The sequence below is a fragment of the Pseudophryne corroboree genome, chromosome 2 (assembly GCF_028390025.1).
Source record: "Pseudophryne corroboree isolate aPseCor3 chromosome 2, aPseCor3.hap2, whole genome shotgun sequence".
Taxonomy (NCBI): Eukaryota; Metazoa; Chordata; class Amphibia; order Anura; family Myobatrachidae; genus Pseudophryne; species Pseudophryne corroboree.
In genome coordinates this window covers 560,248,503-560,264,956 of record NC_086445.1, presented here as the reverse complement: position 1 = coordinate 560,264,956, position 16,454 = coordinate 560,248,503, and the positions used below count along the sequence as shown (strand labels likewise).

Here is a 16,454-nt window from a genome sequence, read left to right as displayed (position 1 = left end):
GAAATCTCTACCGTAAAAGTGCATTGGCGGCCGAGAAAAAAAGCGAATCGTAAAAAAAGGCTGGAAACTGACCATGGTCAGAAGGTTGTCCAGGTTCCGCGGAGGCTGCGCAGGGCTCGTTTTTTTAGGGGGCGTTTAAAGTTTAACGCATTGGCCGATGACCAGCTCATACAGATGTTCTGGCTACATATAAACATCGTTTCCCGTCTGTATGACCTTGTCAAACTGGACCTAGACCCTGAGACAGCACGCTCTCGCTCTGTCTCAGGCCTGGACAAACTCCTGCCTGTGTTGCACTTTATGGCTACTGTCAGCTTTCACGCTGTGACTGGCGATATCATTTCTATCTCACAGGCCACCTTTTCTAAATTTTAAAATCAGGTAAGTTAACACATACATACTCCTCTATGTCTAAGTTGTGCTTCTGTTATGTAATATAACACAGTATTGTATTTTAAACACGTCATGACACTCACCTTATATTTTGAAATGTCCACTCAGGTTTGGGATGCTTTGTATCCACACATAGATGCCTCTATCTGCTTCCCTACCCAGGAGTCGTAGTGGCATGCAGTCAGGGTATCTTTCTATGAGCTTGCAGGCATGCCCAATGTGCTGGGTGCCATAGATTGCACACATGAAGTAAACAGTCAGCAAGTAGAGGAGATAGAAACATCTTGCCACAGTGTGAGTACAGATGTAGGGAGGCAGGTAAGCCAGTAACTGATTATGCGTCATTTTACAGGTAAGTCTTAATTTATCTAACTGAACATTGGCTAACCCCAAACATAAAATATATGTATTTATGAATTATGTTTGTGAAGCGTTTTTGTTTGATATTAGGCATGTTGTTTACAATTACTCAATAACATTTTCAGATTACACTTTCAGTCAATAACAAATTAAACATTACACATATAGCATTTGAGTTATTTATTATCTTAAACACTATAATTGTGTTGGGCACAAATCTAGAATCGTGAGTTTTATATGACAAAACTTTATTATTATTTTTGTTGCTTGCTCATTTTTTTGTTGTTTTTTTGGTGGCTGCAGAGGATTCTGTTGGCACATTGGGCCGTGTTCTGCTTGATCGCCTAACTGGGGACGAAATTGGGGTCTGGCTAGGTGTGGTTGTCCCCGAGCTTGAGCCTTGTTGCTGGGCTGCCAACAAATTGATGTTTTGGCTCAGGTTGTTGATGCTTGCTGTCAGTTGTGTTGTTGCGGCTGTGTTGTTGGCGACTATTCTGGACATACTTTCTGTGATGAGCTGATTGTTCTGGATTAGCTGTATGAGGGCTTGTTGCTGGCGGTTTTGTTCGTCCATGATGCGTTGAAAGCTTCCTATGATTTGGCTGTTGTCTGCTCTCATTTGTTCCATGCTATTGGCCACTCTGCCAAGTTGTACCATCAGTCTGCCTGAGTTTCTACTCAGTCTCGGTAGATGATGTGGCAGACTGGCAAGCTATTGGCTGTGGTTTTGCAGACAGGCATAGTGTTGGGCCTGTTGTATGGACCAACTGGACCAAAAGTCTTGTCCCATTTGTGGCTGGGGTGGTGTTGGGCTCAATTGTTGGGTGGGGGTTGTTTGGGGTGGGGGAGCCGGCATGGTTGGCTGGTTCGAATCAACTGCTTGCAGGTGTAGTGTGAAAGTTTGCTGCAAGTCAGTTTCCTGCTGGGTATCCTGGGGTATGATGTCTGGATCTGTATGGGGTTGAAGACAGCCACAATTTAGTTACTGTTGGGCTTCTGCTTTTATTGTGCTTTACGACAACATGCATTACTTCTTAATATGCATGTAGAAAATTATAAATAGAGTGTGGGTAAACTTATGATTCTATTGGACATTATATTTAAAAAATGTGGCTTCTTTGGTTCCCTACTCATTACAACAATCTTTAAGGTAAATGTTGGGCTATGAGCTTAACCTAATGGTCAAACACGTAGAAATGTAAAAATGCTACATTACACTCTTTACATATTCTGTTTAAAGCTTCCTTTTGGCCAAAAAACAGAATACATTAAATGTGTACAACAATACACTCATACATTGTTAAAGGCTGTCAGTCTTTCCCAGTAAACATTTTCAATTATAGTGAAAAAACATATACTTGGCATAAGTGGCCACACCTATTTAGCGCATATTGTTAATTTGAGATGTGTACCACGAAATAATGCTTACCATGGGGTCAAATTACTAAGATTGAATTTGTTTTTAAGATGGGATGTTGTCCATAGCAACCAATAACATTGCAGGGATTATATTCGAGAAGGTGCTGTATTAATGTTACGGAGAATAGGATTGGTTGGTATGGGCAACATCACATCTTAAATAGAAGTCCCATCTTAGTAACGTTACCCACATGTGTTTGCTGGTGTTGCTTACTACAAGGATGAGTGTGTGCTTTAGTTTTTTTTTGGAAAAACACTGTGGAAAATGCATTTAATTTAAATAAATAAGGTTTACTCACCAGACACCTGAGGGGATTGTGGCTCATCGCTTTGTGGACTGGCCAAAATGGCTTCTGGTGGCTGAGCCAACACAGTTGAGATGCGCCATTGTGGTGGTGAGGATGCAGGTGTAGTTACCGCCTCAAGACGGCGTCTCTTACTACCCATCTTCTGGAGACTGCCAGACCCCTGCGAATGTCGTCTTAGTGGAGTGCGGTGCGATGATGAAGTTCCTATGGGATAATATAAACATTATAATTCTGTCTTTCTATGGGGTCTATTCATGAAGAAGTGAAAAGTGTGGAGAAGTTGACCGTGGCAACCAATCAGTATTAACGTAACATTTATAATTTGCATACTTTAAAATAATACAGAGCCACTGATTGGTTGCCATGGGCAACTTCTCCACTGACTCACTGCTCCACTCTTTTCACTGCTTCTTGAATAGAGCCCTATGTGTTTACAGAATATGTGTACCCACAACATTCTCACCTGCATCGCCAGCATCCGCATCTCTTGCCAGTGTGGTTTGTGTCCTGGCTGTGCTGGCTCTCTTTCGTACTGTTGAAATAGGAATTTTGACCTTATGATCATTATATTGTGAATACATATTTACTCCAAAACATTTTCTCTATCGTCCTAGTGGATGCTGGGGTTCCTGAAAGGACCATGGGGAATAGCGGCTCCGCAGGAGACAGGGCACAAAAAGTAAAGCTTTAGGATCAGGTGGTGTGCACTGGCTCCCCCCCCCATGACCCCCCTCCAAGCCTCAGTTAGATTTTTGTGCCCGGCCGAGAAGGGTGCAATCTAGGTGGCTCTCCTAAAGAGCTGCTTAGAAAAGTTTAGCTTAGGTTTTTTATTTTACAGTGAGTCCTGCTGGCAACAGGATCACTGCAACGAGGGACTTAGGGGAGAAGAAGTGAACTCACCTGCGTGCAGGATGGATTGGCTTCTTGGCTACTGGACATTAGCTCCAGAGGGACGATCACAGGTACAGCCTGGATGGTCACCGGAGCCTCGCCGCCGGCCCCCTTGCAGATGCTGAAACGAGAAGAGGTCCAGAATCGGCGGCAGAAGACTCCTCAGTCTTCTTAAGGTAGCGCACAGCACTGCAGCTGTGCGCCATTTTCCTCTCAGCACACTTCACACGGCAGTCACTGAAGGTGCAGGGCGCTGGGAGGGGGGCGCCCTGGGAGGCAAATGAAAACCTTTTTTGGCTAAAAATACCTCACATATAGCCTCCGGGGGCTATATGGGGATATTTAACCCCTGCCAGAATCCGTTAAGAGCGGGAGACGAGGCCGCCGAAAAAGGGGCGGGGCCTATCTCCTCAGCACACAGCGCCATTTTCCCTCACAGAAAGGCTGGAGGGAAGGCTCCCAGGCTCTCCCCTGCACTGCACTACAGAAACAGGGTTAAAACAGAGAGGGGGGGCACTAATTTGGCGTTAGAAATATATAAAAAAGATGCTATAAGGGAAAACACTTATATAAGGTTGTCCCTATATAATTATAGCGTTTTTGGTGTGTGCTGGCAAACTCTCCCTCTGTCTCTCCAAAGGGCTAGTGGGTCCTGTCCTCTATCAGAGCATTCCCTGTGTGTGTGCTGTGTGTCGGTACGTGTGTGTCGACATGTATGAGGACGATGTTGGTGAGGAGGCAGAGCAATTGCCTGTAATGGTGATGTCACTCTCTAGGGAGTCGACACCGGAATGGATGGCTTATTTAGGGAATTACGTGATAATGTCAACACGCGCCAAGGTCGGTTGACGACATGAGACGGCCGACAAACAATTAGTACCGGTCCAGACGTCTCAAAAACACCGTCAGGGGTTTTAAAACGCCCGTTTACTTTAGTCGGTCGACACAGACACAGACAGGGACACTGAATCCAGTGTCGACGGTGAATAAACAAACGTATTCCTTATTAGGGCCACACGTTAAGGGCAATGAAGGAGGTGTTACATATTTCTGATACTACAAGTACCACAAAAGAGGGTATTATGTGGGATGTGAAAAAACTACCGTAGTTTTTCCTGAATCAGATAAATTAAATGAAGTGTGTGATGATGCGTGGGTTCCCCCCGATAGAAAATATGGGCGGTATACCCTTTCCCGCCAGAAGTTAGGGCGCGTTGGGAAACACCCCTTAGGGTGGATAAGGCGCTCACACGCTTATCAGAACAAGTGGCGGTACCGTCTATAGATAGGGCCGTCCTCAAGGAGCCAGCTGACAGGAGGCTGGAAAAATATCATAAAAAGTATATACACACATACTGGTGTTATACTGCGACCAGCGATCGCCTCAGCCTGGATGTGCAGAGCTGGGGTGGCTTGGTCGGATTCCCTGACTAAAAATATTGATACCCTTGACAGGGACAGTATTTTATTGACTATAGAGCATTTAAAGGATGTATTTCTATATATGCGAGATGCACAGAGGGATATTTGCACTCTGGCATCAAGAGTAACTGCGATGTCCATATCTGCCAGAAGATGTTTATGGACACGACAGTGGTCAGGTGATGCAGATTCCAAACGGCACAAAGGTGTATTGCCGTATAAAGGAAGAGGAGTTATTTGGGGTCGGTCCATCGGACCTGGTGGCCACGGCAACTGCTGGAAAATCCACCGTTTTTACCCTAAGTCACATCTCTGCAGAAAAAGACACCGTCTTTTCAGCTTCAGTCCTTTCGTCCCTATAAGAGTCATATCTGCCCAGGGATAGAGGAAAGGGAAGAAGACTGCAGCAGGCAGCCCATTCCCAGGAACAGAAGCGTTCCAACCCTTCTGACAAGCTCTCAGCATGACGCTGAGACCGTACAGGACCCCTGGATCCTACAAGTAGTATCCCAGGGGTACAGTTTGGAATGTCGAGACGTTTCCCCTGCGCAGGCTCCTGAAGGCTGCTTTACCAAGGTCTCCCTCCGACAAGGAGGCAGTATGGGAAAAAATTCACGAGCTGTATTCCCAGCAGGTGATAATTAAATTACCCCTCCTACAACAAGAAAAGGGGTATTATTCCACACTATATTGTGGTACTGAAGCCAGAAGGCTAGGTGAGACCTATTCTAAATAAAAAAAAAAAAAAAAATTTGAACACTTACAAAGGTTCAAATCAAGATGGAGTCACTCAGAGCAGTGATAACGAACCGGGAAGAAGGGGACTATCTGGTGTCCCGAGACATCAGGGATGCTTACCTCCATGTCCCAAATTTGCCCTTATCACTAAGGGTACCTCAGGTTCGTGGTACAGAACTGTCACTATCAGTTTCAGACGCTGCCGTTTGGATTGTCTACGGCACCCCGGGTCTTTACCAAGGTAATGGCCGAAATGATGGTTCTTCTTCGAAGAAAAGGCGTCTTAATTATCCCTTACTTGGACGATCTCCTGATAAGGGCAAAGTCCAGGGAACAGTTGGAGGTCGGAGTAGCACTATCTCGGATACTGTTACAACAGCAGGGGTGGATTCTAAAGATTCCAAAATCGCAGCTGATCCTGACAACAAGTCTCCTGTGCTTAGGGATGATTCTGGACACAGTCCAGAAAAAGGTGTTTCTCCCGGAAGAGAAAGCCAGGGAGTTATCCGAGCTAGTCAGGAACCTCCTAAAATCAGTGCATCATTGCACAAGGGCCATGGTAAAAAAATGGTGACTTCCTTCGAAGCAATTCCAGTCGGCAGATTTCATGCAAGAACTTTTCAGTGGGATCTGCTGGACAAATGGTCCGGATCGCATCTTCAGATGCATCAGCGGATAACCTTATATCCAAGGACAAGGGTGTCTCTCCTGTGGTGGTTACAGAGTGCTCATCTTCTAGAGGGCCGCATATTCGGCATTCAGTTTTGGATGTTGGTGACCACGGAGGCCAGCCCGAGAGGCTGGGGAGCAGTCACACAAGGAAAAAATTTCCAGGGAGTGTGATCAAGTCTGGAGATTTTTCTCCACATAAATATAGCTAAGGGTAAATTTATAATGCTCTAAGCTTAGCAAGACCTCTGCTTCAAGGTCAGCCGGTATTGATCCAGTGGGATAAAACATCACGGCAGTCGCCCACGTAAATAGACAGGGCGGCACAAGAAGCAGGAGGGCAGTGGCAAAAACTGCAAGGACTTTTCGCTGGGCGGAAAATCATGTGATAGCACTGTCAGCAGTGTTTCATTCCGGGAATAGAAACTGGGAAGCAGACTTCCTCAGTAGGCACGACCTCCACCCGGCAGAGTGGGAACTTCATGGGGAAGTTTTCCACATGATTGTAAACCGTTGGGAATTACCAAAGGTGGACATGATGGCGTCCCGTCTGAACAAAAAACGGGACAGGTATTGCGCCAGGTTAAGAGACCCTCAGGCAATAGCTGTGGACGTTCTGGTAACACCGTGGGTGTACCAGTCGGTGTATGTGTTCCATCCTCTGCTTTTCATACCTAAGGTACTGAGAATTATAAGACGTAGAGGAGTAAGAACTATACTCATGGCTCCGGATTGGCCAAGAAGGACTTGGTACCCGGAACTTCAAGAGATGCTCACAGAGGACTTATGGCCTCTGCCGCTAAGAAGGGACTTGTTTCAGCAAGTACCATGTCTGTTCCAAGACTTACCGCAGCTGCGTTTGACGGCATGGCGGTGGAACGCCGGATCCTAAGGGAAAAGGCATTCAGGAAGAGGTCATTCCTACCCTGGTCAAAGCCAGAAAGGAGGTGACCGCACAACATTATCACCACATGTGGCGAAAATATGTTGCGTGGTGTGAGGCCAGGAAGGCCCCACGAAGAAATTTCAACTCGGTCGATTCCTGCATTTCTTGCAAACAGGAGTGTCTATGGGCCTCAAATTGGGGTCCATTAAGGTTCAAATTTCGGCCCTGTCGATTTTTCTTCCAGAAAGAATTGGCTTCAGTTCCTGAAGTCCAGAAGTTTGTCAAGGGAGTATTGCATATACAACCCCCTTTTGTGCCTCCAGTGGCACTGTGGGATCTCAACGTAGTTCTGGGATTCCTCAAAACACATTGGTTTAAAACCAGTCAAATCTGTGGATTTGAAGCATCTCACATGAAAAGTGAACATGCTCTTGGACCTGGCCTGGACCAGGCGAGTGTCAAATTGGTGGGTTTTTTTTTTCTCAAAAAAGCCCATATCTGTTTGTCCATTCGGACAGGGCAGAGCTGCGGACTCGTCCCCAGTTCTCTCCCTAAGGTGGTGTCAGTGTTTCACCTGAACCAGCTTATTGTGGTGTCTTGCGCCTACTAGGGACTTGGAGGACTCCAAGTTGCTAGATGTGGTCAGGGCCCTGAAAATATAGGTTCCAGGACGGCTGGAGTCAGGAAAACTGACTTGCTGTTATCCTGTATGCACCCAACAAACTGGGTGCTCTTGCTTTTAAGCAGACTTTTGCTAGTTGGATGTGTAATACAATTCAGCTTGCACATTCTGTGGCAGGCCTGCCACAGCCAAAATATGTAAATGCCCATTCCACAAGGAAGGTGGGCTCATCTTGGGCGGCTGCCCGAGGGGTCTCGGCTTTACAACTTTGCCGAGCGGCTATTTAGTCAGGGGCAAACACGTTTGTAAAATCCTACAAATTTGATACCCTGGCTAAGGAGGACCTGGAGTTCTCTCATTCGGTGCTGCAGAGTCATCCGCACTCTCCCGCCCGTTTGGGAGCTTTGGTATAATCCCCATGGTCCTTTCAGGAACCCCAGCATCCACTAGGACGATAGAGAAAATAAGAATTTACTTACCGATAATTCTATTTCTCGGAGTCCGTAGTGGATGCTGGGCGCCCATCCCAAGTGCGGATTATCTGCATTACTTGTACATAGTTACAAAAATCGGGTTATTATTGTTGTGAGCCATCTTTTCAGAGGCTCCGCTGTTATCATACTGTTAACTGGGTTCAGATCACAGGTTGTACAGTGTGATTGGTGTGGCTGGTATGAGTCTTACCCGGGATTCATAAATCCTTCCTTATTGTGTACGCTCGTCCGGGCACAGTACCTGACTGAGGCTTGGAGGGGGGTCATGGGGGGGGAGCCAGTGCACACCACCTGATCCTAAAGCTTTACTTTTTGTGCCCTGTCTCCTGCGGAGCCGCTATTCCCCATGGTCCTTTCAGGAACCCCAGCATCCACTACGGACTCCGAGAAATAGAATTATCGGTAAGTAAATTCTTATTATTGTGATGTGGACATATGAAGAACATTAAGACAATTAAACTAAACTTGGCTTATGCCAGGGCCGAAACTAGGATCTTCGGCACCCGGGGCAAGGCAGCAAGTTGGCGCGCCCCGATTAATTCCCCCACGTGTGACACACACATTATATATTTTATATATATATTTCTCTGACGTCCTAAGTGGATGCTGGGGACTCCGTCAGGACCATGGGGATTAGCGGCTCCGCAGGAGACAGGGCACAAAAGTAAAAGCTTTAGGACTAGGTGGTGTGCACTGGCTCCTCCCCCTATGACCCTCCTCCAAGCCTCAGTTAGGTTTTTGTGCCCGGCCGAGAAGGGTGCAATCTAGGTAGCTCTCCTGAGCTGCTTAGAATAAAAGTATAGACTTAGGTTTTTTTTATTTTCAGTGAGTCCTGCTGGCAACAGGCTCACTGCATCGAGGGACTAAGGGGAGAAGAAGCGAACTCACCTGCGTGCAGAGTGGATTGGGCTTCTTGGCTACTGGACATTAGCTCCAGAGGGACGATCACAGGCCCAGCCATGGATGGGTCCCGGAGCCGCGCCGCCGGCCCCCTTACAGAGCCAGAAGAGTGAAGAGGTCCAGAAATCGGCGGCAGAAGGCATCTTGTCTTCAAGAAAGGTAGCGCACAGCACTGCAGCTGTGCGCCATTGCTCTCAGCACACTTCACACTCCGGTCACTGAGGGTGCAGGGCGCTGGGGGGGGGGCGCCCTGAGACGCAATGAAAACACTATTTATGGTAAAAAAAATACATCACATATAGCTCCTGGGCTATATGGATGTATTTAACCCCTGCCATTTTACCTCATAAAAAGCGGGAGAAAGGCCGCCGTGAAGGGGGCGGAGCCTATCTCCTCAGCACACAAGCGCCATTTTCCCTCACAGCTCTGCTGGAAGGACGTCTCCCTGACTCTCCCCTGCAGTCCTGCACTACAGAAACAGGGTAAAAAAGAGAGAGGGGGGCACTAATTTGGCATATAAAAACATATATAGCAGCTATAAGGGAGAAACACTTATTTATAAGGTTGTCCCTATACATATATAGCGCTCTAGTGTGTGCTGGCAAACTCTCCCTCTGTCTCCCCAAAGGGCTAGTGGGGTCCTGTCCTCTATCAGAGCATTCCCTGTGTGTGTGCTGTGTGTCGGTACGCGTGTGTCGACATGTATGAGGAGGAAAATGGTGTGGAGGCGGAGCAATTGCCTGTATTAGTGATGTCACCCCCTAGGGAGTCGACACCTGACTGGATGGTCTTATTTAAGGAATTACGTGATAGTGTCAGCACTTTACAAAAAACTGTTGACGACATGAGACAGCCGGCAAGTCAGTTAGTGCCTGTCCAGGCGTCTCAAACACCGTCAGGGGCTCTAAAGCGCCCATTACCTCAGTCGGTCGACACAGACACAGACACGGACACTGACTCCAGTGTCGACGGTGAAGAAACAAACGTATTTTCCAGTAGGGCCACACGTTACATGATCACGGCAATGAAGGAGGCTTTGCATATTTCTGATACTACAAGTACCACAAAAAAGGGTATTATGTGGGGTGTGAAAAAACTACCCGTAGTTTTTCCTGAATCAGAAGAATTAAATGAAGTGTGTGATGATGCGTGGGTCTCCCCCGATAAAAAATTGCTGATATCTAAGAAATGATTGGCATTATACCCTTTCCCGCCAGAAGTTAGGGCGCGTTGGGAAACACCCCCTAGGGTGGATAAGGCACTCACACGCTTATCAAAACAAGTGGCGTTACCGTCTCCTGATACGGCCGCCCTCAAGAAGCCAGTTGATAGGAAGCTGGAAAATGTCCTAAAAAGTATATACACACATACTGGTGTTATACTGCGACCAGCGATTGCCTCAGCCTGGATGTGCAGCGCTGGGGTGGCGTGGTCGGAGTCCCTGACTGAAAATATTGATACCCTGGACAGGGACAGTATTTTATTGACTATAGAGCGTTTAAAAGATGCGTTTCTATATATGCGTGATGCACAGAGGGATATTTGCACCCTGGCATCAAGAGTAAGTGCGATGTCCATTTCTGCCAGAAGATGTTTATGGACACGACAGTGGTCAGGTGATGCGGATTCCAAACGGCATATGGAAGTATTGCCGTATAAAGGGGAGGAGTTATTTGGGGTCGGTCTTTCGGACCTGGTGGCCACGGCAACAGCTGGAAAATCCACCTTTTTACCCCAACTCACCTCTCAGCAGAAAAAGACACCGTCTTTTCAGCCTCAGTCCTTTCGTCCCCATAAGGGCAAGCGGGCAAAAGGCCAGTCATATCTGCCCCGGGGTAGAGGAAAGGGAAAAAGACTGCAGCAGACAGCCTCTTCCCAGGAACAGAAGCCCTCCACCGCTTCTGCCAAGTCCTCAGCATGACGCTGGGGCCTTACAAGCGGACTCAGGTGCGGTGGGGGGTCGTCTCAAGAGTTTCAGCGCGCAGTGGGCTCACTCGCAAGTGGACCCCTGGATCCTACAGGTAGTATCCCAGGGGTACAGATTGGAATTCGAGACGTCTCCCCCTCGCAGGTTCCTGAAGTCTGCTTTACCAACGTCTCCCTCCGACAGGGAGGCAGTATTGGAAGCAATTCACAAGCTGTATTCCCAGCAGGTGATAATCAAAGTACCCCTCCTACAACAGGGAAAGGGGTATTATTCCACACTATTTGTGGTACCGAAGCCAGACGGCTCGGTGAGACCTATTCTAAATCTGAAATCTTTGAACACTTACATACAAAGGTTCAAATTCAAGATGGAGTCACTCAGAGCAGTGATAGCGAACCTGGAAGAAGGGGACTATATGGTGTCCCTGGACATCAAGGATGCTTACCTTCATGTCCCAATTTGCCCTTCTCACCAAGGGTACCTCAGGTTCGTAGTACAGAACTGTCATTATCAGTTTCAGACGCTGCCGTTTGGATTGTCCACGGCACCCCGGGTCTTTACCAAGGTAATGGCCGAAATGATGATTCTTCTTCGAAGAAAAGGCGTCTTAATTATCCCTTACTTGGACGATCTCCTGATAAGGGCAAAGTCCAGGGAACAGTTGGAGGTCGGAGTAGCACTATCTCGGGTACTGCTACAACAGCACGGGTGGATTCTAAATATTCCAAAATCGCAGCTGATCCCGACGACACGTCTGCTGTTCCTAGGGATGATTCTGGACACAGTCCAGAAAAAGGTGTTTCTCCCGGAGGAGAAAGCCAGGGAGTTATCCGAGCTAGTCAGGAACCTCCTAAAACCAGGAAAAGTGTCAGTGCATCATTGCACAAGGGTCCTGGGAAAAATGGTGGCTTTTTACGAAGCGATTCCATTCGGCAGATTTCACGCAAGAACTTTTCAGTGGGATCTGCTGGACAAATGGTCCGGATCGCATCTTCAGATGCATCAGCGGATAACCCTGTCTCCGAGGACAAGGGTGTCTCTTCTGTGGTGGCTGCAGAGTGCTCATCTACTAGAGGGCCGCAGATTCGGCATTCAGGATTGGATCCTGGTGACCACGGATGCCAGCCTGAGATGCTGGGGAGCAGTCACACAGGGAAGAAATTTCCAGGGAACGTGGTCAAGTCTAGAGACTTCTCTCCACATAAATATACTGGAGCTAAGGGCAATTTACAATGCTCTATGCCTAGCAAGACCTCTGCTTCAAGGTCAGCCGGTGCTGATCCAGTCGGACAACATCACGGCAGTCGCCCACGTAAACAGACAGGGCGGCACAAGAAGCAGGAGGGCAATGGCAGAAGCTGCAAGGATTCTTCGCTGGGCGGAAAATCATGTGATAGCACTGTCAGCAGTGTTCATTCCGGGAGTGGACAACTGGGAAGCAGACTTCCTCAGCAGGCACGACCTCCACCCGGGAGAGTGGGGACTTCACACGGAAGTCTTCCACATGATTGTGAACCATTGGGAAAAACCAAAGGTGGACATGATGGCGTCCCGCCTCAACAAAAAACTGGACAGGTATTGCGCCAGGTCAAGGGACCCTCAGGCAATAGCTGTGGACGCTCTGGTAACACCGTGGGTGTACCAGTCAGTGTATGTGTTCCCTCCTCTTCCTCTCATACCCAAGGTACTGAGAATTATAAGACGGAGAGGAGTAAGAACTATACTCGTGGCTCCGGATTGGCCAAGGAGAACTTGGTACCCGGAACTTCAAGAGATGCTCACAGAGGACCCATGGCCTCTGCCATTAAGAAGGGACTTGCTTCAGCAAGGACCCTGTCTGTTCCAAGACTTACCGCGGCTGCGTTTGACGGCATGGCGGTTGAACGCCGGATCCTAAGGGAAAAAGGCATTCCGGAAGAGGTCATACCTACCCTGGTCAAAGCCAGGAAGGAGGTGACCGCACAACATTATCACCGCATTTGGCGAAAATATGTTGCGTGGTGTGAGGCCAGGAAGGCCCCCACGGAGGAATTTCAACTCGGTCGATTCCTGCATTTCCTGCAAACAGGAGTGTCTATGGGCCTCAAATTGGGGTCCATTAAGGTTCAAATTTCGGCCCTGTCGATTTTCTTCCAGAAAGAATTGGCTTCAGTTCCTGAAGTCCAGACATTCGTCAAGGGAGTACTGCATATACAACCCCCTTTTGTGCCTCCAGTGGCACCGTGGGATCTCAACGTAGTTCTGGGATTCCTCAAATCACATTGGTTTGAACCGCTCAAATCTGTGGATTTGAAATATCTCACATGGAAAGTGACCATGCTGTTGGCCCTGGCCTCGGCCAGGCGAGTGTCAGAATTGGCGGCTTTGTCTCACAAAAGCCCATATCTGATTTTCCATTCGGACAGGGCAGAACTGCGGACTCGTCCCCAGTTTCTCCCTAAGGTGGTGTCAGCGTTTCACCTGAACCAACCTATTGTGGTGCCTGCGGCTACTAGGGACTTGGAGGACTCCAAGTTGCTAGACGTTGTCAGGGCCCTGAAAATATATATTTCCAGGACGGCTGGAGTCAGGAAAACTGACTCGCTGTTTATCCTGTATGCACCCAACAAGCTGGGTGCTCCTGCTTCTAAGCAGACGATTGCTCGTTGGATTTGTAGTACAATTCAGCTTGCACATTCTGTGGCAGGCCTGCCACAGCCAAAATCTGTAAATGCCCATTCCACAAGGAAGGTGGGCTCATCTTGGGCGGCTGCCCGAGGGGTCTCGGCTTTACAACTTTGCCGAGCTGCTACTTGGTCAGGGGCAAACACGTTTGCAAAATTCTACAAATTTGATACCCTGGCTGAGGAGGACCTGGAGTTCTCTCATTCGGTGCTGCAGAGTCATCCGCACTCTCCCGCCCGTTTGGGAGCTTTGGTATAATCCCCATGGTCCTGACGGAGTCCCCAGCATCCACTTAGGACGTCAGAGAAAATAAGAATTTACTTACCGATAATTCTATTTCTCGTAGTCCGTAGTGGATGCTGGGCGCCCATCCCAAGTGCGGATTGTCTGCAATACTTGTACATAGTTATTGTTACAAAAATCGGGTTATTATTGTTGTGAGCCATCTTTTCAGAGGCTCCTCTGTTATCATGCTGTTAACTGGGTTCAGATCACAAGTTGTACGGTGTGATTGGTGTGGCTGGTATGAGTCTTACCCGGGATTCAAAATCTTTCCTTATTGTGTACGCTCGTCCGGGCACAGTATCCTAACTGAGGCTTGGAGGAGGGTCATAGGGGGAGGAGCCAGTGCACACCACCTAGTCCTAAAGCTTTTACTTTTGTGCCCTGTCTCCTGCGGAGCCGCTAATCCCCATGGTCCTGACGGAGTCCCTAGCATCCACTACGGACTACGAGAAATAGAATTATCGGTAAGTAAATTCTTATTATATATATATATATATATATAAAAACCTTCTTATGAGAGGAAGGGGGGGCTAGCTAGCCATTTATTTGGGCTACGGATAGAGAAAAAAAGAGGAGATAACCCATATATTGATAAATATACGTAAAATCACACATCTGTACACATACATACTGTCCCATACGTAAACACATACACACACGCATACATTCACTCACATATAGTCACACACCTGTATACATAGTCACACATAAATACATACAAGCACACATATATGTACACACACATATTCATGTAGTCACACACATATATAGTAGTCACACACACATACAGTGCCCCTTCCCTTTGTCACACTCACTGTTTAGGGTCTTCTGCTGCTACACAGTGAGCTTCTGTCTCCCATGCTGCTTGCTGGACTGGCACTGTGTACAGTGCCGTGTAGCCCTGCCCCCTTTCGGCTAAATCTTCTTGTTCAGCTCAGCACTGCGGTGACGATTAAAGGCAGCTGGGGGGAGGCTGGGGAGTTAGCTTGTTCTCTGTGTCCCCTCTTTAATCTGGCTCTGCCGGGGCAGGCACTACGCGTGACTGCATAGAAGAAAGTGAAACTAAACTACAGCTCCGGCAGCAAGGGCTGCTGGGATCTGTAGTTTATTTTCACTTTAATCACAGCAATGCTTTGTGCCCGGCTTGTTAGGCAGACGCAGCAGCTAGTAGAGTCTGGAGCACAAGCTCCAGACTCTACTAGCTGCTGCGACTGCATAACGAGCTGTAATGGACGATGCAGATAAGGAGGGGTGTTTGGGGAATTAAACTGTTCCTGATGGCGCCCCCTCCAATCCGGCGCCCAGGTCACATGCCCCCCTAGCCCCCCCCCCCCCCCTAGTTGCGGCCCTGCTTATGCTTTTCTGGCTGACTTCATTGGGTGTGTATACTTTAATCATGAACCAATTACAACAAACAATCCATACCCTAAGTCAGGCATGTCCAAAATGCAGCCCTCCAGCTGTTGGGAAACTACATATCCCAGCATGCCCTGACCCAGTTTTGTTGTCAGAGAATGGTAAAGCTGTGTCAGGGCATGCTGGGATATGTAGTTTCACAACAGCTGGAGGGCCGCAGTTTGGACATGCCTGCCCTAAGATGCATAATTAACAATATTTCTCTATCGTCCTAGTGGATGCTGGGGTTCCTGAAAGGACCATGGGGAATAGCGGCTCCGCAGGAGACAGGGCACAAAAAGTAAAGCTTTTCCAGATCAGGTGGTGTGCACTGGCTCCTCCCCCTATGACCCTCCTCCAGACTCCAGTTAGATTTTTGTGCCCGGCCGAGAAGGGTGCAATCTAGGTGGCTCTCCTAAAGAGCTGCTTAGAAAAAGTTTAGCTTAGGTTTTTTATTTTACAGTGAGTCCTGCTGGCAACAGGATCACTGCAACGAGGGACTGAGGGGAGAAGAAGTGAACTCACCTGCGTGCAGGATGGATTGGCTTCTTGGCTACTGGACATCAGCTCCAGAGGGACGATCACAGGTACAGCCTGGATGGTCACCGGAGCCGCGCCGCCGGCCCCCTTGCAGATGCTGAAGTCAGAAGAGGTCCAGAATCGGCGGCTGAAGACTCCTGCAGTCTTCTAAAGGTAGCGCACAGCACTGCAGCTGTGCGCCATTTTCCTCTCAGCACACTTCACACGCAGTCACTGAGGGTGCAGGGCGCTGGGGGGGGGCGCCCTGGGAGGCAAATGTAACCTATATAAAGGCTAAAAATACCTCACATATAGCCCCCAGAGGCTATATGGAGATATTTAACCCCTGCCTGGATTCACTAAATAGCGGGAGACGAGCCCGCCGGAAAAGGGGCGGGACCTATCTCCTCAGCACACGGCGCCATTTCCTCTCACAGCTCCGCTGGTCAGGACGGCTCCCAGGTCTCTCCCCTGCACTGCACTACAGAAACAGGGTAAAACAGAGAGGGGGGGCAAATTTATGGCGATATTTTGATATATATAAAGCAGCTATAAGGGAGCA

The 16,454-nt window shown here is 48.2% G+C and overlaps 1 long non-coding RNA gene across 1 annotated transcript; it reads right to left on the bottom strand.

Annotated features, from left to right (window-relative positions):
* Positions 1 to 940: 940 nt before the first annotated feature.
* On the bottom strand, positions 941 to 15,084 carry LOC135050978 (uncharacterized). Its single transcript, XR_010241967.1, has 4 exons — positions 14,794 to 15,084; positions 2,944 to 3,012; positions 2,472 to 2,684; positions 941 to 1,704 (listed from the first exon to the last, which is right to left on the bottom strand). It is a non-coding gene; the product is annotated as an uncharacterized LOC135050978 (long non-coding RNA).
* Between the last annotated feature and the right edge of the window lie 1,370 nt (positions 15,085 to 16,454).